This window comes from Eucalyptus grandis, chromosome 7 (genome assembly GCF_016545825.1).
Source record: "Eucalyptus grandis isolate ANBG69807.140 chromosome 7, ASM1654582v1, whole genome shotgun sequence".
Lineage (NCBI taxonomy): Eukaryota > Viridiplantae > Streptophyta > Magnoliopsida > Myrtales > Myrtaceae > Eucalyptus > Eucalyptus grandis.
In genome coordinates this window covers 219,097-238,386 of record NC_052618.1, presented here as the reverse complement: position 1 = coordinate 238,386, position 19,290 = coordinate 219,097, and the positions used below count along the sequence as shown (strand labels likewise).

The 19,290-nt window shown below is 40.7% G+C and overlaps 2 pseudogenes; one reads left to right on the top strand and one right to left on the bottom strand.

Annotated features, from left to right (window-relative positions):
• Nucleotides 1–426: 426 nt before the first annotated feature.
• Nucleotides 427–14,052, top strand: LOC120295645 (annotated as a pseudogene).
• A 2,380-nt stretch (nt 14,053–16,432) lies between these two features.
• On the bottom strand, nt 16,433–18,240 carry LOC120285960 (annotated as a pseudogene).
• Nucleotides 18,241–19,290: the final 1,050 nt, after the last annotated feature.

Below are 19,290 nucleotides of genomic sequence, written 5' to 3'. Positions count from 1 at the left end.
CGGATGGACGGTGGGGATTGCATTGCCCGCCTTCGAAACCTTCCCTCTCTCCCCCACTTTTCTCCCCCTCGTCGCCCGCCATTCTTGCGACCCCCCGAAGAATCCTTCCTTCATCCTTCGTTTTTCCTTGGAATTCTTCATCTCCCTTTCCTTCTGTCAAACTCATCATCATTCGTTTCGACTAACGTCTCTGATTCGATCGGTGCCATGACATGACATGACATGACGTTCGCTTCCCTCCATTCCCTTACCCATGTCAACCGTCGCCTCCCACACTACTCTCAAACGAAGGCGACCCCCCCACCACCCCGTCGCGCAAGGCCAAGACAAGAAGAGAAAGAAGCAGCAGTGCGTAGCAAAGGCGGCGGCGCTGCTTGAGGTGCGGCATGTCGGGATCCCCTTGGTTTGCAAGGCCACCGGGCGCCCATGCGAGTCCATCCGGCTCGAGGCCGGCCGCCTCTACGCGATCGGCCGCGGCGCCGGCCGGTGCGACTTCCTCCTGCCCGACCCCGAGTCAGCAACCTCCATTGCCGCATCCTCTTCGACGGTGGCCAGCGCAAGGTCTTCGTTTTCCATGCCGGGTCTCGGCCGAACGACTCGTTTGTTTCTAGGGAGAGAGTCGGGGAGGAGCGCGAGGCTGCTCCTCGCGGTGCTTTGAGTCGAGTGTTTGCCAATGGAGTCGAGTGTCGGCAGGGCAGCGCCGTCGCGTTGTTTGCTGGGGATGAAGTCCTGCTCGTGTGCGGCGGCGATGGTAAATGTAGGTCCGGCATTCGAATTGGATTTGCTATTAGGAGAATTGTTGTCCTGGATGAGGAGGAAGTGGTTTCTCCTGGTTCGGATGATCCTCGTGCCGTCAAGGAGAGGTTTTCTTTGCCTTGGACGACCACCACGACCACCACGACGTCGAGCAGCAGCAAAAGGGTATCGGCCTCCCGGTCTACTGCTACGTCTCCAGGTCCATCCTCTTCCTCGGCTGTTTATTGCCGAGCGAAATCGCTTTTGGCTCGGTGCAGGCACATTTTGCACTCCGCCGACCCTGTTTCTTGCATCCGGAGATGCCCTATTTTTCTGGCAACAGCCGTGCCCGCTTCATTGAATTGTAATAATTCATCTGGATCCAGGCTCGATCTTTTTTCCAAGGAGCCTGCCACCGATCCTGGTGGTGAACCAGAGTTGCCAAATGTTTTGCCCATTAACAATTCCGACACCATCTGTAATTTGCCAAGCATGAGGTGCAGACTTCCTCATCCACTCACTCATGTGCATCCAGCTGAAAAGGTTGTGAGCTCAGAGATTGATGGGAAAGGAGCATGTGTTTCTGCCCATGCTGGAAACTTATCTCAAAGAGGCAACAAATATCTTGAGAATGCCGATCGAATCACCTCTAATCTAAACCGGGTGCCTCCAGAAACTGGCCCTTGTTTCAATTCCACCGCAAATGATGAAAATAGGCGCAGCTTCTGTCCACCTCCAGGGATGAATTTCTGCCTCAATCGTCTTGAATCTATTGGACAAGATTCTTTTGGTTGTAGTTCTGAAATTTCCTTGGCAGAACTTATCTATCCTGTCGAAAGCATTGCGCAGATATTCATTGCGACCTTCACTTGTGACATTGCGTGGTTCGTACTTCTTTTTCATTGCACTGATCTGTACCTTTTGGTTCCATGCTCTCTTGGCCGATATGTTAATCATCTCTTGTCGTCCACATTTGCTATGAATTTTGCAGTGAATGCCTTCAGCCATTCCTTTTCTTATATTATTCTGCAGGGACAATATTATAGCTCTGGCTTTTCTCGTTAATTTAATAACTACGTGGATAGTTCATACATATTTCCTTCTTGCTTTCATGTTTGCATTTAGAAAATCAGTCTACATTTACTTGTTTTTGGTTCTTGTTCCTGAACGGATGCTTGTATCTCCGCTGAGACATAATGGCAGGTTTCTATCCTACTGTCGAATTCCTGACCACTTGCCAGTGACCATTGCTTGTCACAACACTGATAGATGTTGGAGCTCAAGCCCTGAGCAAAGAACCCTTGTACCTTATCCAGAATTCCCAAAGCTTGTTGTGGTGTAAGTTGTTTATCATTTCTCAGTTAACTTGAGTGATGTGCCTAAACAGTTTTACACAATTTAGCATTCTTGGACAATTACTTTTACAGATATCCCCCTTTCCCTGGGATCATTGCTTTTGCATGTCATCATCCAAAACTTCTTGTTTTCCAAAGAGAGGATAGGATTCGTGTCATCATTACTTCTGCCAATTTGGTTGCCAAATAGGTGATTCCTAAGTTTAACATATTGTGATTTAACATTTGTCATAGGCTCTTTTCTCCTTTGAAATTCTCAAATGAATTATTTTGCCACTTTTAGGGTTATGTGGTAGTTGTTCTCACTTTCTATTGTTTGGAAAATTTTTATGAGGTTATCATTTCCTTACATCCGGTGGTTTCTAGGGTACAGCTAACTCATATGCAAGTTATTCATGATGGGAACAATGCAGTAAGATCAAGTTGTACTTATGTATTTTTTCTGGCAAGCAATAGAGTGCTTTCCTTCTGAATGTATTTATGCCATGATGGAAGAATTATTCTCAGATAATCTATTTGATGGCATTGTTACTTAGTCATGAAGTTGGAGGTTTAGTCATGGAACTGCACATATGAATTAGAGTTCTTCCTATAACTTTCCCCCTTTTCCCCCGAGATTGCACTGTTTGTGGTATCCGTGTTTAAAGCAGGAGATGTGCATTGGTTCTTTATCTTCAACAGATGTCACCCCATTTGTGGAGCTTCATCTCTATGTACCCCTGAGTATAGAAGTTTGGCTAAATAATCCATACAGTAACTAATATTTGGCCATTTCTAAATTTACCCAGTAAGCATTCCCCCATCTATGGATAAAAATATTTCCATGCACTGTTGAAGTAGTTGGTCTAGTTGATCCATCAACCCTTAGGTTGTAAATATATGTAATGAAACATCAATGCAAATTCAAATGCTGTTTAAGTTACTGTTTATGATCCAAAAGACTAAATGAAGTTAAATATTTGTCTGAAAAGCAGCCGATACCATTAGATTTAAGTGGATGTCATGTAAACTATAATTGATTATTCAAGCGTAGGTTAGATCTGCAAACAGAAAATATTCTTTTATCCTTCTAACATTTGAGTATTGACAAGACTGGCCTGTCAAATATATGGACAATTGACTCCTTAATTTTTGTAATCTCCTTATACCAATAATTTGTGCCATGTTCTTATACTTCGTTGCCTATTAATTCATAAACATTACTGCGTCCACAATCCTTGCACTACTTTTTACAGCCAGTAGGAACATTTCTTCTTGCATATATGCTTTATAAATCTTGCAGCTTTTTCTCCTGTTATGCTGCCTGGTTATCGGGAAAAAAGCTCATAAAAGAAGTCTGCTTAAGTTTTTCATTTGATCTGCAACCCTTTCTTGGCATTTAATAGACTTTCTTCTTTCGTCAACTTCTGGTAATAAAATCTGTAGAATACTTGGCATGGCACTTTCGTAAGTGGTATGGTAAAAGATGATGTGGGAAATAAGTGGGAGCTGATTCTCCTCTGAAAGTGCCTGAGACTTTTTGGGAAAGGCAAGTGTTGATTATTGGACTTCAAAGATGACCTTACATAGGCTGGATCGATTTGGCTATAATGATGTGGAACGAGAGATGTCAAAAGTTATTTAATAATAATTGTTTTTGGGAAGCCGTCAGGCATATCTTGTCTTTCATGTTCTTCTTGCTTTGTTCATTCTTGACTACCTCTTTTTGCCCCCTCCTGTTATTGGTTTGTGGTGTTGTAGAACAAACTTTTGACGTTGCTTTATTCATTTGATTTGACTTCTGCAGTGGACTAGCATTTACCAATTCCATGTGGTGGCAAGATTTTCCTCGTAGAGGTGCTCCTGATTTCTCATCTTTGTTCACTCAAATTTCTGATGATGAAATAACACAAGGTGCAAAATCTGATTTTGCTGCTCAACTAGCAGGGTTTATGGCATCTCTTGTGATTGATGCACCTTCTCAGGCTTATTGGGTTGTTGAGTTGGCAAAATATGACTTTAACAAGGCTATGGGATATCTAATTGCGTCAGTGCCTGGAATCCATTCTCGTACGCCACAACACTTTGGATCTGACTGATTTTTTCTCTGTAAGTGTTCTATTTTGTTGCGTAGTTCTGTCACTTGAGAATGGATACATCATCAAATATTGCAGTAGGAGTTATTGCAATAGCTCAGTTGGAGCAGAGGAATCATATCTGTTGAGTCTGACTGTCGTTTGTCCCACCATCTATGAAATAGCAACTATTATAGGGATGGTGCAGGTACAAGAAAAGACGTGGAGAAAAAAGTAACAGAAGGAGTTGAATTAGTTGGTTGAATTGTGATAGGCTTGGAAACATTCTCTTTTTGAGGTCATTCACTTTTATTTTGGTAATCTAATTGTTCTTTCGCAATGGATTTATTTTGAAATTACAAATAAACTACAATACAAGCTCCAATTGATCAAATGATTAAATAGACTTGTTCTGTCTGAGATTTTTTTTTTTTCCCCGAATCCATAAGCCTAAATTAGATACAAAATGTATAATATTCTGGTCCTTTGAAGAAGCTAGCAAATAAGAGTTAGCTGGTATCTTTGAATTGTGTGAGAATGTGAAGGGGTCGATGGGCTAGGGAAATGGTCTGGGACATGAGTTTACCAAGACCGGATTGATGAATCTGGATCACAGATTGGAAGGGAAAATAGCAATCCTGGGTATGTGTAGCAACCTACAATTCTGAGAGTGCTGTTCCAGTTGAAAAACCAGCAAAGCAACCTACAATTTTGAGAGTCCATCGACTTTTGATTCCAGATGTTCCAAGTGCGCAACTTTCTGATAGTCTTGTTCTGTCCGCTGAAAGTCTCCCAATCAACCCATCAGGCATACCGAGAAACCTAAGAATCTATGATTGGGTGAGGTACTCCACACCTTGCATCAACTCGTGCAACAGTGTGCAGCTTCGGATTGCTACTATTTCCACGTAAGCAAGTGATCCGACCTCTTTACTTACGTGGTTATGTCCATCAAATTTGGTCAGGTGTCATTGCTTGAGCTTCTTAAACTCCCCAGCCGGGAATGAAAAGGTTGATCCATTAAAAGCCACATTCAAATTCGAGATGCAAAAAATTCGGCAAATGTTGAAGGGATTTGAGGGATCATGTTTAGCTTGCAGTAATTTAGCTGAGACCTGACCTGGTTATTGTTGGACTGTATCCCATTTGGTAATTCCTGTAGATGTCCAGTCAAATATAGTTGCTGAAGCAACCTCAGAGGGAAGCTAGATCTTGTATGCCACTAAGTATCTTCCCTTCTACTGAAGTTAAAGATAATGCACAAAGACCTGAAAGCATCTGGATGGATGACCTCAGCTGCTTTCCATCTTCTCTCTCAAGTTGATGAGTCCAGCCTGCTGAGTTAACTCTGCAACTGTCCTGCCATAAGTGCTGGCTGGGTCGATGAAACAAAACCTTCAGAGTGAAAGAAACCAAACATTCTTTTTTGGGGCTCTTAAACAGCTTTCCTGCATAGGTGTCGTTCCATCTTATAAGACTATGCCAGAAGATAACGAAGCTTTTGCAGCTTTAGAATCTCAGGCGACAATGCAGTGACACTGTTGTGCTTAGAGTCTAACCTCTCAAGATTATGAAGCCTTTATGGAATTTGGAATGCTGGTCATGGTAGCACTCCCCTGAGGCGAAAATACATTAAAAGATAAAGGAAGGTTATATCTGAAGGCAAATTGTCTAACCGCACCAGCTACGACATCAACATGCTGAGCATTTTCGAGCTACATGCAAAGAGAGCATTTATTGAAAATTTCTGTTTTGTGTCTACTTCCCAGAACATCAGCAAAGACAGCTTAGAGATCTTGTAGATTCTTTGAACGGAATGCAATGAAACAAGTATTGACAGGCGCCAAACTTTTCCTGGCGCCAAACTTTTCCTGGCACTGTTTCGTTTTGTTCACATTGATCAGACCTGTGATGTTGCGACTTCTGGACTACAGAATATTATTTCTGTTGAAGGTCATGTGTGCCTAAGTCTCTATTCTTTCCATCATAACTTTGCAAGGCAGTTTGAATCAAACTCCAGTCCAAAAGCTCCCTCAGGTAGCCTATTGCACCTTCTTCTGATGTTTTACCTTCCACTACTTCAACAAAGCCCTCTGCAATCTGCAGACGAATTGTGGTCCAATGCTTGATTGCACAATCTTGTGGAAGAATGTTCAGATACAAAAAACATGTTTTCAAATGAAAGGAAAGTCGTCAAAACTCAAGGACAGTAATTTGTTCAAGTTCCTGACTTTGTTGTTGCCTCTGATTTCGGCACCAAGACTGCGGCGAACCATCTCTGGGTCATCTATTCCATGATTAACTCTAGTGGCCAACGTCCCACATATAGTGACTATAGCAACAGGCACCCCTCAGATGTTCTTAGATACACTCCGAGATGTCTGCAAATAATCTGGGCATGAATGGCCTTGAAAAATTCTGCTAAAAATTAGAGGCCAAGGTGCTTCCAGGGATAAAGGCTCTGGGAAATAGACCAATGTGTCCATTCCCACGTTGGAAACTGGTGCAAGACAAGCATTTCGTGTCATAAGCATTATCCTGTTGCCACAGTTATTTTTGGGCTATGTATATTGGAGGGTTTCCCAAGCGTCCATGCTCCTTACGTCATGTAAAACTACCAGGTATATTCAATCAAGCAACAGTTCTCCGAATAGCATTCTCAGTCCATCACCATTTAACTTCTCGAATTTTTAAGAAGTTGCTACCTTCATACCCTTGTGAAAATGTTGAATGATATGTAGAATCTCGTCAGTGTTGACAGAGTGAGACACGGGAACACCTGCTTGTACCGCAAAATGCTTTTTCACAGCTTGGTCCCTGTAGACTTTCCCTACAAGGATGGCTTTCCCCAACTCTCCCGTTCCCACGACTGTAACTCCTTTTTGCTGGGAAGTTCCACCTAAAAGCAAGTTGATAAGCTCTTCCATGGGCTTGTCAATCCCACCAGACCAGCTTCCTCCGCAAAAAGGGCATCAGAAGGCGCCCTTGGATGCAAGTGCTGGAAAAATGTTGGATAATATAAAAATAAGAATTGTTGGAAATCTACTGAAAAAATAAGAAAATAATGTCAATTGACTCCTTAATTTTTGTAATCTCCTTATACCAGTAATTTGTGCCATGTTCTTATACTTCTTGGTCTAATAATATATATACATTACCATGTCCACAATCCTTGCACTTCTCTTTATGGCCACTAGGAAATTTCTTCTGGCATAATTGCTTTATAAATCTTGCAGCTTTTTCTCCTGTTATGCTGCCTGGTTATGGGGAAAAAGGCTCATAAAAGAAGTCTGCTTAAGTTTTTCGTTTGATCTGCAACCCTTTCTTGGCATTTAATAGACTTTCTTCTTTTGTCAACTTCTGGTAATAAAATCTATAGAGTACTGCACTACACTTTTGTAAGTGGTATGGTAAAAGATGATATGGGAAATAAGTGGGAGCTGATTCTCCTCTGAAAGTGCCTGAGACTTTTTGGGAAAGGCAAGTGTTGATTATTGGACTTCAGAGATGACCTGCCATAGGCTGGATCAATTTGGCTTTAATGATGTGGAATGAGAGATGCCAAAAGTTATTTAATAATAATGGTTTTTAGGAAGCGGTTAGGCATATCTTATCTTTCACATACTTCTGGCTTTGTTCATTCTTGACTACCTCTTTTTGCCCCCTCTCGCTATTAGTCTGTGCTGTTGTAGAACAAACTTTTGATGTTGCATTATTCATATGCTTTTGACTTCCGCAGTGGACTGGCCTTACCAATACTGTGTGGTGGCAAGATTTTCTCAAAGAAGTGCTCCTGATTTCTCATCTTTGTTCACTCAAATTTCTGATGATGAAATAACACAAGGTGTAAAATCCAATTTTGCTGCTCAACTAACAGGATTTATGGCATCTCTCGTGATAGATGCACCTTCTCAGGGTCATTGGGTTGTTGAGTTGGCAAATATGACTTTAACAAGGCTATGGGATATCTAATTGCGTCAGTGCCTGGAATCCATTCTTATACACCACAAGACACTTTGGATCTGACTGATTTTTTGTCTGTAAGTGTTCTATTTTATTGCGTAGTCCTGTCACCTGGTAATGTATACATCATCCAATATTGCAGTAGGAGTTATTGCGATAGCTCAGTTGGAGCGGAGGAATCATATCTGATTGAGTCTGACTGTCGTTTGTGTCACCATCTATGAAATAGCAACTATTATAGGGATGGTGCAGGTACGGGAAAAGATGTGGAGAAAAAAGTGACGGAAGGGGTTGGATTAGTTGGTTAAATTGTGATAGGCTTGGAAATATTCTCTTTTTGAGGTCATTCACTTTTATTTTGGTAATCTAATTGTTCTTTTGCAATGGATTTATTTTGAAATTACAGATAAACTACAATACAAGCTCCAGTTGATCAGATGATTAAATAGACTAGCTCTGTCTGAGATATGTTTTTTTTTTTTTCACATCCATAAGCCTAAATTAGATACAAAAAGTATAATATTCTGGTCCTTTGGAAAAGCTAGCAAATAAGAGTTAGCAGGTATCTTTGAATTGCATGAGAATGTGAAGGGGTCAATGTGCTAGGAAAATGATATGGGACATGAGTTTACCAAGATCAGATTGATGAATCTGGATCACAGATTGGAAGGGAATATAGCAATCCTGGGTACGTGTAGCCGGAGACAAGCTCCAGTCAATTGTGATGAGATGAAAGAAGATATACCTTTTTTAGAAGCTTGATCTTTCTTTTCAGCAAAAAATGGATCCCTGAAGAAAAATTCCCGGAGATTCCTTGATCACAATATCTCTCTGGGAGTTTTGTGGCTTATTTATTGTTAGTGATAACTAAAAGAGGGCTTGTGAAGTTTGTCAAAGATGGCAGAGAGTCTTGCCAAAAAGTTGCTCCACTTAAAGAGTACATTTTTTTGTGCCTCATTGGTCTTCTGCTTTAAGCTTGTGACATGTTCTGACATATTTATAGTTTTGCTGGAATTGTGATATTGATGCTGTGTAACTGGAGGCTATCATTTGGGTAGTTCATCAAAGAGAGGTTTTTGATGATTTAAATATTTCTTTTGGTTTTTCTCAGGTTTGAAGCTTCATCCATCTCAGGAATGTGTCGCTCAAGAGAGCTTCCATCTTGGACAGCAGCTATTTTTTTGTTTGATGTCTCCAGACTTCCTATGAGGAAAATTGGTTTCTAACAAGATTATTTACAGATGTTTTCTTTGCTTTGAGATCTTCAAATAGGTTTACTACAGAGGAAGATTTTATTCTGTTTTTTTAGATCATTTGTAATGGATAGAGAGATGCTTAGTTGCTTGCAGGAAGGGCCATTTTGGGTTACTTCTACTTAACTTTCGACTTTCTATAAATCTAGCGACTCTCACACTGTATCTTTATTAACTCAAAACACCTGAAACCTTTCATAGTATTCCAATATCGACATGTAGAATTATATACAATTTCTTCATAGTTTCTTCAAATTTAAAATATTGTTTTCTTTTTTCATTACAAATTTTGGAGGGAAGTCGTAGTAGAAGTAATAAGTGGTTTTTAGGGTTTCCAAAATTTATTCTATATTATAGCCACAGTGTTAGGCAATGTTGCAGGCAGAGTGTTAATGATCTTCAGCATGAGGTAGATGACTCAGTTCATGGTGTAATAATGGATAAACATAATACTACACTATCAATTCCTTTTAACCTTAAGTTTGGTTTTTTTACCTTATATAGATTTCTTAGGATGTGACTCCATGATTTCATTCTTTATCAGGACAATCAGAGCATGCCATGTTTAGTGTTTTCAAAGCACATTGCCATGGTTAAGGCATCCATTGCTGGCGTAAGTCACCTTTTGCATGCCGTAGCAGACTCAGATGGTGCAACTCTACGGAAATTAGCTTCTTTCCTCTCAGATTCTCATATTAATGCATCTGGGATGCTGGAAACAACTCTAAGAAGAGAAACAAATATGCCTGCCGATTACAATGCTGTCGGCATTCTTGTTCGAAATCCCAATAACTTCTCTAAGGGAGGTAAAATCCGAGTCTTGTTTTCATAAACAAGTAATCTTTTAGTTTTATTCCTGCTGGTCAACAATTATATGTGGAGTGAGTTAGTGGGCCGACATGGCAAGCCCTTGAAATCAAACTCGATTGGCCTTATAAACGTCTACCAAATTGTTGACATAATTTACTTACATGATCATTTTGAAGTATTGATCAATTAATCAACTTTTCAGACAAAAAAAGAGTAAATTAGTCTAGTTTTAAAATTGAAATCAATAATATAAATAATATGAATTAGTTATTCAAGTAATTCCATGTACTTCACTATGCACTTCATCAATTACATATGTATTTCACATCTTGTTTTCAAAGTCAGTGACCAGTGGATTGAACTCTCATACTATCTTAATTGGCGGAATACTTCTTTTCTTGGAAGCAACTCATCATATTCTTATTCTTATGCACGAGAACTTTTTTTGCATACAATCATGAAAGAGAATTTTGAGATGGAAGCAAATAAACCAATAAAATCACAGATTCGGTGGCATTTTTTAGGCAGGAGCATAATGATTTTTTACTCTGGTACAGGCTTCTTTCTTTGGGGTGAATTATAACTTCACACTTTGTTTTACTGGCTTGCTCTTGTATGAGCTGAAACAATAGAAGCGCAATGATCTGTTGCCTTTTGGAAATACCTCATATTTGTCACTGGAATTGAATGCAGGATATTTGTCAAGCGTCCTCTTATCTGTCTTGCACATTTGTGGGGACTCTATTTAATTTAAATGATCCGTTCCTCTTCTTCTCTGGAAGCTGTCCAATGAAAATGTTTATATGGACTTTAAATGAAGAAGAAAATGCTTATCTGGGCATTCATGGGAGGGCTTCGAATACTATCTTATTAATTGGATATAGTTGACAACTTCATGTGAGAGAAGTTTTTTTTTTTGGTAAACATGTGAGATAGAAGTTGGCTTAGAGTTAATTGCTTAATTAAATTGAACATGGTTATAGGAAAGTGGCTATAAAGTTAATGTGATAGAGAAATTTTTTTGGAGTTTGGTTATGTGCTCTTGGCTACAATAGTTTATGTGTCACAATGCGGGGCAGTTGGCCTCGGTCATGGGACTGTGCCGCACCTGGCAAGCTGATTTACCAGGCCGACCCTCCCTTCTAAGGATCATTCCCATGGCTTCTATTGTGGAATGGCTCGTTGTGACTAACTGTGCCACGTCTCCCTTTTATTGGGGCATATGTGTCCCAAGCGGGGCATGCGTCTCGATTCAATACAATAACTGGCTTCAGCTTTCTATGGCCATCATCAGGAGAGTGAGACCAGCTTTTGACCAGTTTGTATAGAGAGGGCCACCTTTTGTTGAACATCTTCCACATGAAATTCTTTCCTTCAGTTGATTTTTAGCACAAACTCGTTAACACCAATACCATGATCGAGTGGAATCGTTCATTACGTGACCCTCATGTTTCTTATGGTATTACGGAGCTCACTTCCATTTTTATTTATTAAACGGGCTATAATCGGACCATGACATTTTCCCTGACTCGATTTCCATAACAACCTCGCTGCAGCCTATTCTTTGGCTTCCTTGCATTTCCCTAACCATCACCGACTTGAATGCCCAATGCTCACCCAACAGAATGCATCACTCGGTCTCCGCTTCCTTGCATACCACACCATCACTGCCTCTCCGTAGGCTTTACGGGAATGGCCTACACCCCCCCAACAGGTGTTCCATCTCTTCCGCAGGTCATGCTCAAATCATAGTGACAGATGGCATCTACTCATAAAATTTGGAAACCTTGCTCTGATATCAGTTGTCATGGCACTGGCCGATTGCCCTTGGTTGGCGCCTGGCAAGCTGATTCACCAGGTCAGCCCTCCCTTTTAGGGTTCATTCTTGTGGCTTCTATCGTAGAATGCTTCATTGTGACTGACTGTACAACGTCTCTCTTTTACTTGGGCATCTCGTGTCCTGAGGAAGGCATGTGTCTCGATTTAACAAAGCGATTGGTTTCATGCTAACGTGGTTATCATTAGGAGAGTAGCATCAGCTCCCTAGTAGCTTGTGCATGGGTGGCCAAGAAAGCCTTTGGAAATCTTTCACATGACATTCCTTGCATCAATAGACCTAGCAGCAAATCTCTGAGATCACTCTCACGATCTAGCTATATTGTTCATATCGGATCCCCCATGCTTCTTCTGGTCTTACGGAGTAACTTCAATGCCTTCATGGAATGGGGAAAAGTTGAATTGTGACAATATGATTCAAGAAAATCAAGGTTCTTGAAAATTGATCTGCATGATATCTTTGAGCAAACCAATCTTTTATGTAGTAGTACAAGTTTTTTGGAGAATGGCATATTCCACTGTTGTACGATTTGATTGTTTGCTTTTTTGATTAAAGCTTAGGTGTAGCCCAGACTACTAGAGTACTACTTTGATGAATGCTTAGCTAGGTAGCTGACTAACTCATTAGGGGGTTCACCGTCTGTATAGCTCCATTTGGAGCACTAAAAATAAGATTTTGGCCTTTATAGATATGCTTTGTCGTTGTGTATTGTCTTCTTACTGCCTATACCATTATATTTGCTCTTTTTCATTTTTTTTTCGTAACTGCCAATTAACAATGGTGTAGAAATGTTTAGAGTTCTGCAGAAAGATTGTCGATTCAATCTCTCTTGCTTGTTCTGATATTGCGGAGGGAAAGGAATTTCAGAGCTTTCCCAGGCAACACTTACAAACTTTTGCTTTCTATATATTACGCACTTGTTTCCTAGCTTAAGACAAATTTCTGCTTTTGATTTTAAGATGAACTGACATCAGCATTCTCTAATCAGGAAACTTTTGAGCTCCTCAAGTACTTTTTTTTTTTTTTTGGGCATTTCTTCACTAGATTGCATCCGAGTAGGATTTCTACCTAGAAATTTTGCAAAGTGGGTATCCCCTCTGTGGGACGAAGGTTTTTTCAGTTTTTCTGGCTATGTTTATCCAAAAGAGGTGCTTGCGGCTGCTCTCGGAGGAAATAACGAGAGTATCATTGATACTACATGTATTTCGGGCATGTTGCCGTCTACTTTCTGATATGAACTAATCATCAATATTTATAGCTATCAACTTCTTGCCTAGTACATTTTATCTAAAAACCTATTTTATATCTTTCCAGGGGCGTTCTTTCTCTGACATGCCAAAGTTGATGCAGCATCATCATGTAAATGCCTTGTGCTATTTCATTGCTTCTATTGAGAGGTGTAGAGGACTTCATAGACTGCGTGAGGTAAGATGATGGAAAGCGATTGACATTTTCAAGCAGCTTGTTCTGGTACCTCTGAAGTTTACATGCATATTTATTATTTTAGAGGTATTATACATGCATGTTAATATGCTCCATGGTCTGATGAGAATCACTCCCTTTATCACATTTACTCACGGAAAGTTCAGTGCTTAATTTCAACAAACCCTTCACCTCCCTTCTTATCATCCCTCTCGAAATAAAGAAAGGCGGTCCAGCCTTTATTATTTTTGGAGAATTAAGATATTTAAATTTACCTCGGCATCCCATTGTCCACCTTAATTTAATTTGTTAGAGATTAACGACCTTTGTTATAGCCCACTGAAAGTTTTATCTATGTAAAAAGCCCTTTTTATTTCCTTCGATTCCTTGAAAAAATAGTGATATTGGCACCATGAGATGCTCGGCATATAGATCGTTCATAGTTGGCCTTGAATTTTGAAACTTTGATCTGGTTAGTGGCTTATTTAACACTCTATTTGGGCATCTACAACGCCTTACAGGTTTTACTTTTGGTGCACCTGATAACAAGTGCTTTTATGTTCTCAACTTACATATGGGATAAACATGTCAGCTGCGCAAATAGAGGAGAAAAAGGAGCATAGTCGCTCCTTTAACACATTGATTGCCTTATAACTAGCTTTCTTGGGTAGAATCCGTTGCTGACTGCTTTAGTCATCCCTGGAGAGACCTGAAGGAAAAGTGTGATTTTCTCCCATTAGGTCAGTGAGCAGTGTGTATAAAATTCTTATTAAGCTGCTTCCAACAAGATTAAAACGCATTATCAGCAAAGTGGTGGAACCTTATTGGAGTTCTTTTGTTGACACAAGACAAATTCTAGTTGCAGCTATGTTCGCAAATGAGTTAGTGGATCCCCAATTTAACGCAAAAAAAGAAAGTTGTTTGCAAGCTCAATACCGGGAAGGCTTTTGACTGTGCTTTGTGTGATTGTCTTTTGTGTGTTATAAAGATGATGGGCTTTGGAGAAAGGTGGTGCAATTGATCAAACAGTGTGTCTCAGCCCCTACATTTCCTGTTATAGTTAATGGCTGTTCATCTAGTTTCTTTCAATCTTCTCTTGGCCTTAGATAAGGTGACCCTTTATTCCCCTTGTTTATCCTGATGATGGAGGGTCTTAGCAAAATGGTCGAAGGTCAGACTTGGGATGGTTTACTGGCTTTGAAGTGGCCAATGGAGACATGGAAATGACTGTATCGCATTTCTTTTTGCAGATGGTACCATCTTTTTGGTATTTGAGGAGTATACTTTTGTTTTGAGGCGGTTTTTGGGCTTAAAATCAATCAGACTAATAGAAAGCTTATTCTACTGGATGAAGTAGCGAACAATACTTGATTATTGTCAGTTATGGGGTTTTGGTTAGGTTCGTTCCTGATCACCTACTTAGGTCTCTATTTGAGTGCTAATTTCAACAAGTGTAGCTGGGAGCCCGTTTATTTAGAAATTTTAGAAGAGGCTTTTCAGCTGGAAAGATCTTTCCTCTCTAAACTGGGGAGATTAAGATTTCAAAGGAACGGAGCTTTCTTGAAGCTAGTACTAAGAATCTAGCCCTTATTAAAACTACTTTCTCCAGCCTTCGTATTTATTTCATGTCTCTTTTTACCATCTCTCTGTGTTGAAGGCTGGAAGCTGTTTAAGGTAGTTTACTTTTTATTGAGGCTGATAGTAAGAGGCTAATAAATTTCCATTGGTGAATTGGAATGTTGTCAGTCAATCCTTTTTTGCAATGGTGGTTTAGCCATCAAGTTCCTCCCATTATTAAAGAAAGCTTTTCTCAACAAATGGCTGTGGTGTGTCAATGTCGAAAATGAACATTTCTAGAGGAAAATGGTGGCCACAAAATCAGGCAATGACTGGGCATTTCTATTGACTAAGGATAGGAGAGCTTCACATGGCACCGATTTATGGAGAAGGATTAGAGAGGAGTGGAGTGAGTTCTTTGTTAATACCAAAATTAAAGCGGGCAGCATAAACCAGACACTCTCCTGGAATGACGTTTGGTGGGGGAAATATTATTAAAGATAAATTTCTAGATCTCTTTGGCCTGACCAGAAGAAAGGAGGTTTGATGGCGGATCGTTATCGTTTAAATGAGGGAATGATCACTTGGAATATTGATTTCTTGAGGCAAGCCCAAGATTGGGAGTTCGAAACTTTTGCTCACTTTTTTTTTTTTTTTTTTTTGTTTTTTTTTTTTTTTTTTTGGTGTTTGGTATGATTCGAAGATTTCCACTGCTTTTGAGGATACTTTGATGTGGAATAATAATTGATTTCCTTTTTCTAGATACTGTACCCGACCAAGTTTGCCCCGGACCTTATTTTGGAACCACCTTATATTTTTGGTTTGATTCTAAGGTCAACCATGTTTCCACTAAAACCCGTTTTGCAACCGTCTCATATCCTATATGACTTCGAATTTTACATTAATAAGCAAGAAAACAACGTAATCCTTCTAATTTGTATTGAAACGTTAAGCACATGTAATCAATAGGCACATGAACTTTTTGACTAAATGAAACTAAGGATCCACAAGGCTAATTATCATAAACAAAAGGCAAAGTAAAAATCTTATGTGATGGACGGTGCGACCATGAACCAGCAATGGATGGTGCGATTGTGAGGCGGCGATGGACGGTGCGAGAGGAAAAACACATTCTAAGATTAGAAATCAAGGAAAAAAAAAAGATAGGATTTTGGACTCTTGGGCTTACAAAACCGGTTCCCAAACCGGTCCGGTTGATCCGGTTTCCGGGTGGGTATTCACTCAGGACCGGTTCCTAGACCGGTTCAAACTGGTTCCGAATTTTGGGAACCGGTTTCTAGGGAAACCCGTTCTCGGACCCTTTTTCCGGGTGGGTCGGTCCGGTTCTCGGGTGCACCCGGTTCAGTTGCCCACCCCTAAGTAGAAAAACTCTCTTGAGACTTTACTTCTATACAGAGATGGTGACGATCGACAGGTAATATCCTGTTGAAAGCAAATCTGATCAGTTCGTTTGCACAACAAGAAACAAGACTACACCCAAACATTTCAAGGACCTCTGATGGCAAATCCCACAAAGCTGCAGTTTGAAGAGTATTTAGAATTTCTACCGGCTATAGTTTGCAGAAGTAACATCCAACAAAGAGTTAAAGCGTACATTTTGCAGTGTTTTTATCTCCAATGTCGGCAAAGTTCTGGTGGAGAGTGCCGGCAAATTGCAGCGTGCAGTCTTTAGTCACTCTTGGCAGCGACAGTACAACTGGGAGTAGGACTATCCACAGCAGCTTGGGGATCACATCAATCAGATTGATCCACAAGTCTTTCAACGGGTACTTTAACCACATCACGGCGAACCCCAATGTCAGAGTACAAACGACTGGCGCAATACCTGCCATAATTCACAGCTACCAGACTGGTCGTCAAGAATGTAAGTGGATAGGACACGACAGCACGTGTAGCAGCCTGAAAAGCTGCTGATTGCCCACTTCGGCCTACGCTAATTGCTGTCACCACAAGCAGACCCGTTCTACAGTAGACAGCAAAGTCCTCACAGTTGTTCTTGAAAAGATTGTAGCCTCCAAAGCCATTCTGGAGGAGGTAAAAAGGCACGGTGAAGCACATCTTCAGGGGGGTCGGATTTTGCAAGGGTGCAAGTCCCTCCTCGAGCGCTAGCAAGAAAGAAAAAAGGGGACACCCCGTACTCAAAGAGGTAGAGGTTTCCACCTGAAAGGAAGCAGTCGATGCACGAAGAGATGACACCATCAAGTCTCGGCTGATCTCCACATATCTGGCATTTTTTACCGACAGGAGGAGAGGGAGATGAGCTCGAAATGATGCGGTCCAAGACAGTCCCCTGCCGATTTCGTGTCCCCCTCGAGTGAAGTGAATAACCTTCCCTTCACCAACGTATATTCCTGTTCGCGAACTCAAAAGCGACAATCATTTCAGTATGCGAAAGCAGCTAAGTCCATAGAAGGTACGTGCTTGTAAAGAACATAATCCGGACGATCAAAGGATGGAAAGAATTCGACCTCCTTCAGTTGACAGGAGTAACCAACGATTCAGAAATAGCAAAGGGAGCACAAGCCAAGCAAGGACGGACAAAGGGGTGGCAGACTTCCAGAAGGGTCAAGGGGATTCGATCTCCTGCCACGTTGAGTACGACTACTCATCATAAAACATCTCCTTTTATACAAAAATCAGCAACGTTGCCACAATCTATATTAGCAGAAGTGGAAAAAACAGGATAGAAAATCCCCCGAGAGAAGGAAAACGACCTCTCTCGCAGACCCACAAGGGCAAAGCTCCTATATATGAAACTAGGAAATGACATTATCGATCATGTGAAGAATGGAGCAATTTTATAGCCAAAAAAAAAAAAAAAAGAGCAGAGGAATTGAGGCGAAATCATCACCACCACCACCATCATCATCGTCGCCAAAAAGATTGCATTGGAAAAAGCGAGAAAAAGGGAACGTGCCGTGGTGGGTGTAGAGGCAATAGTAACGCCAAGAGTAGATGTGATCCCCAGGCTTGAGTTGGTCCCTCTCGATCTTGTTGGACAGCACTCCCATATCTGCCTCTTCCGCTTCTTCTTCCTCTTCCTCTGCTTCTTCTCCTTCTTCCTTCACCCTGGCTTTCGATTGGATTGATTGAGATATGAACGTTTGGGTGGGAGATGCAATCACTCAGATTGCTTCGCCTCTAAGCTATCTCCCTCCCACTCTTGGGAGAACTTTTGAAGAAAAAGGAGGAGATAAAAGAAAAGGAAAGAAGGACGTTCCGACAGAATAAAAAGAGAAAAGAAGAGAGGGAGATAAAGAAAATGGAGTCAAAGGAAAGGAGAAAGAAGAAAGCGGGAAAAGGGGAAAATTCGCGCCCTAATGATCCGGACAATTTGCCAAGCTGACTCAACATTGTATCCCAATGCTTGGTAAGTGCTTGTGCTCTCATTCGTTCGGATTTAAGACTTGAAATTCGAAATTATTGAAGATTTGTGCGACGAAGTCTGATTTTTAAGTCGTTGAACTACATATTTATATAGAAACGATAGTTTAAGGTGTTGTAAAACTGTAAGATTTTACGGGAATCTTGATTTGAACTTACAATTTACCCAAAATGAAATTTCGAAATTTGTCGCGTGTGCTGTCAAGTTCCGAGCAGTAATATGCAGGGCTGAATTTCAGCCATAACTAGTGAGTTTTGGGGTAACCAAGTTGGGGTTCTTGTAGTATGTTGAAAGCGCTTTTTATTGACTATAATATGTTTGAAACGGAGTTCGGTGGAGAAAGTTATGGTGTGATAAAGTTTTGCACTCAAGCTCTACATCGCGAACGGCTTGAATAATTGCTTTGGGCATATGATTGGTAGTATAGCCATTTTGTAGTTGAGGTAATGTGTTACTCAATTTTAACATTGTTTGTCGCTTATTTGATAGAATCACAAATTCGACGATTTGAGTAACATTGGTTATCTGGCCGTAGGCATTCCGAGATGAGTGGTGCTATATCTTCTAAGAATTTTTAAACCCACGTTTTCAAAATGATAAAAGGGATCTATGCTTAGAATTAGGGAAGACCAGGTTAGTTGCAGCAAGTATGTTATCCCATAACAGGCGAACCTTTGTTCAAGCCTTCCTGAGACTGCCTTTTAGCTGTGAACTATTCGGAAATATGGATCAGAGATGCTCAAAGATGCTAGGAAAGTAACATCTCTAGCTTAGCCAAGCCGTGTTTCTCAAAGGATCGTACTAGGTTGGAGAAGAAGAAGTGTTTAGAGAGACACGGAGAGAATTTGTATAAGCACACACTTTACTTCAAGGACTTTGTTCAAAACATTACATCCTC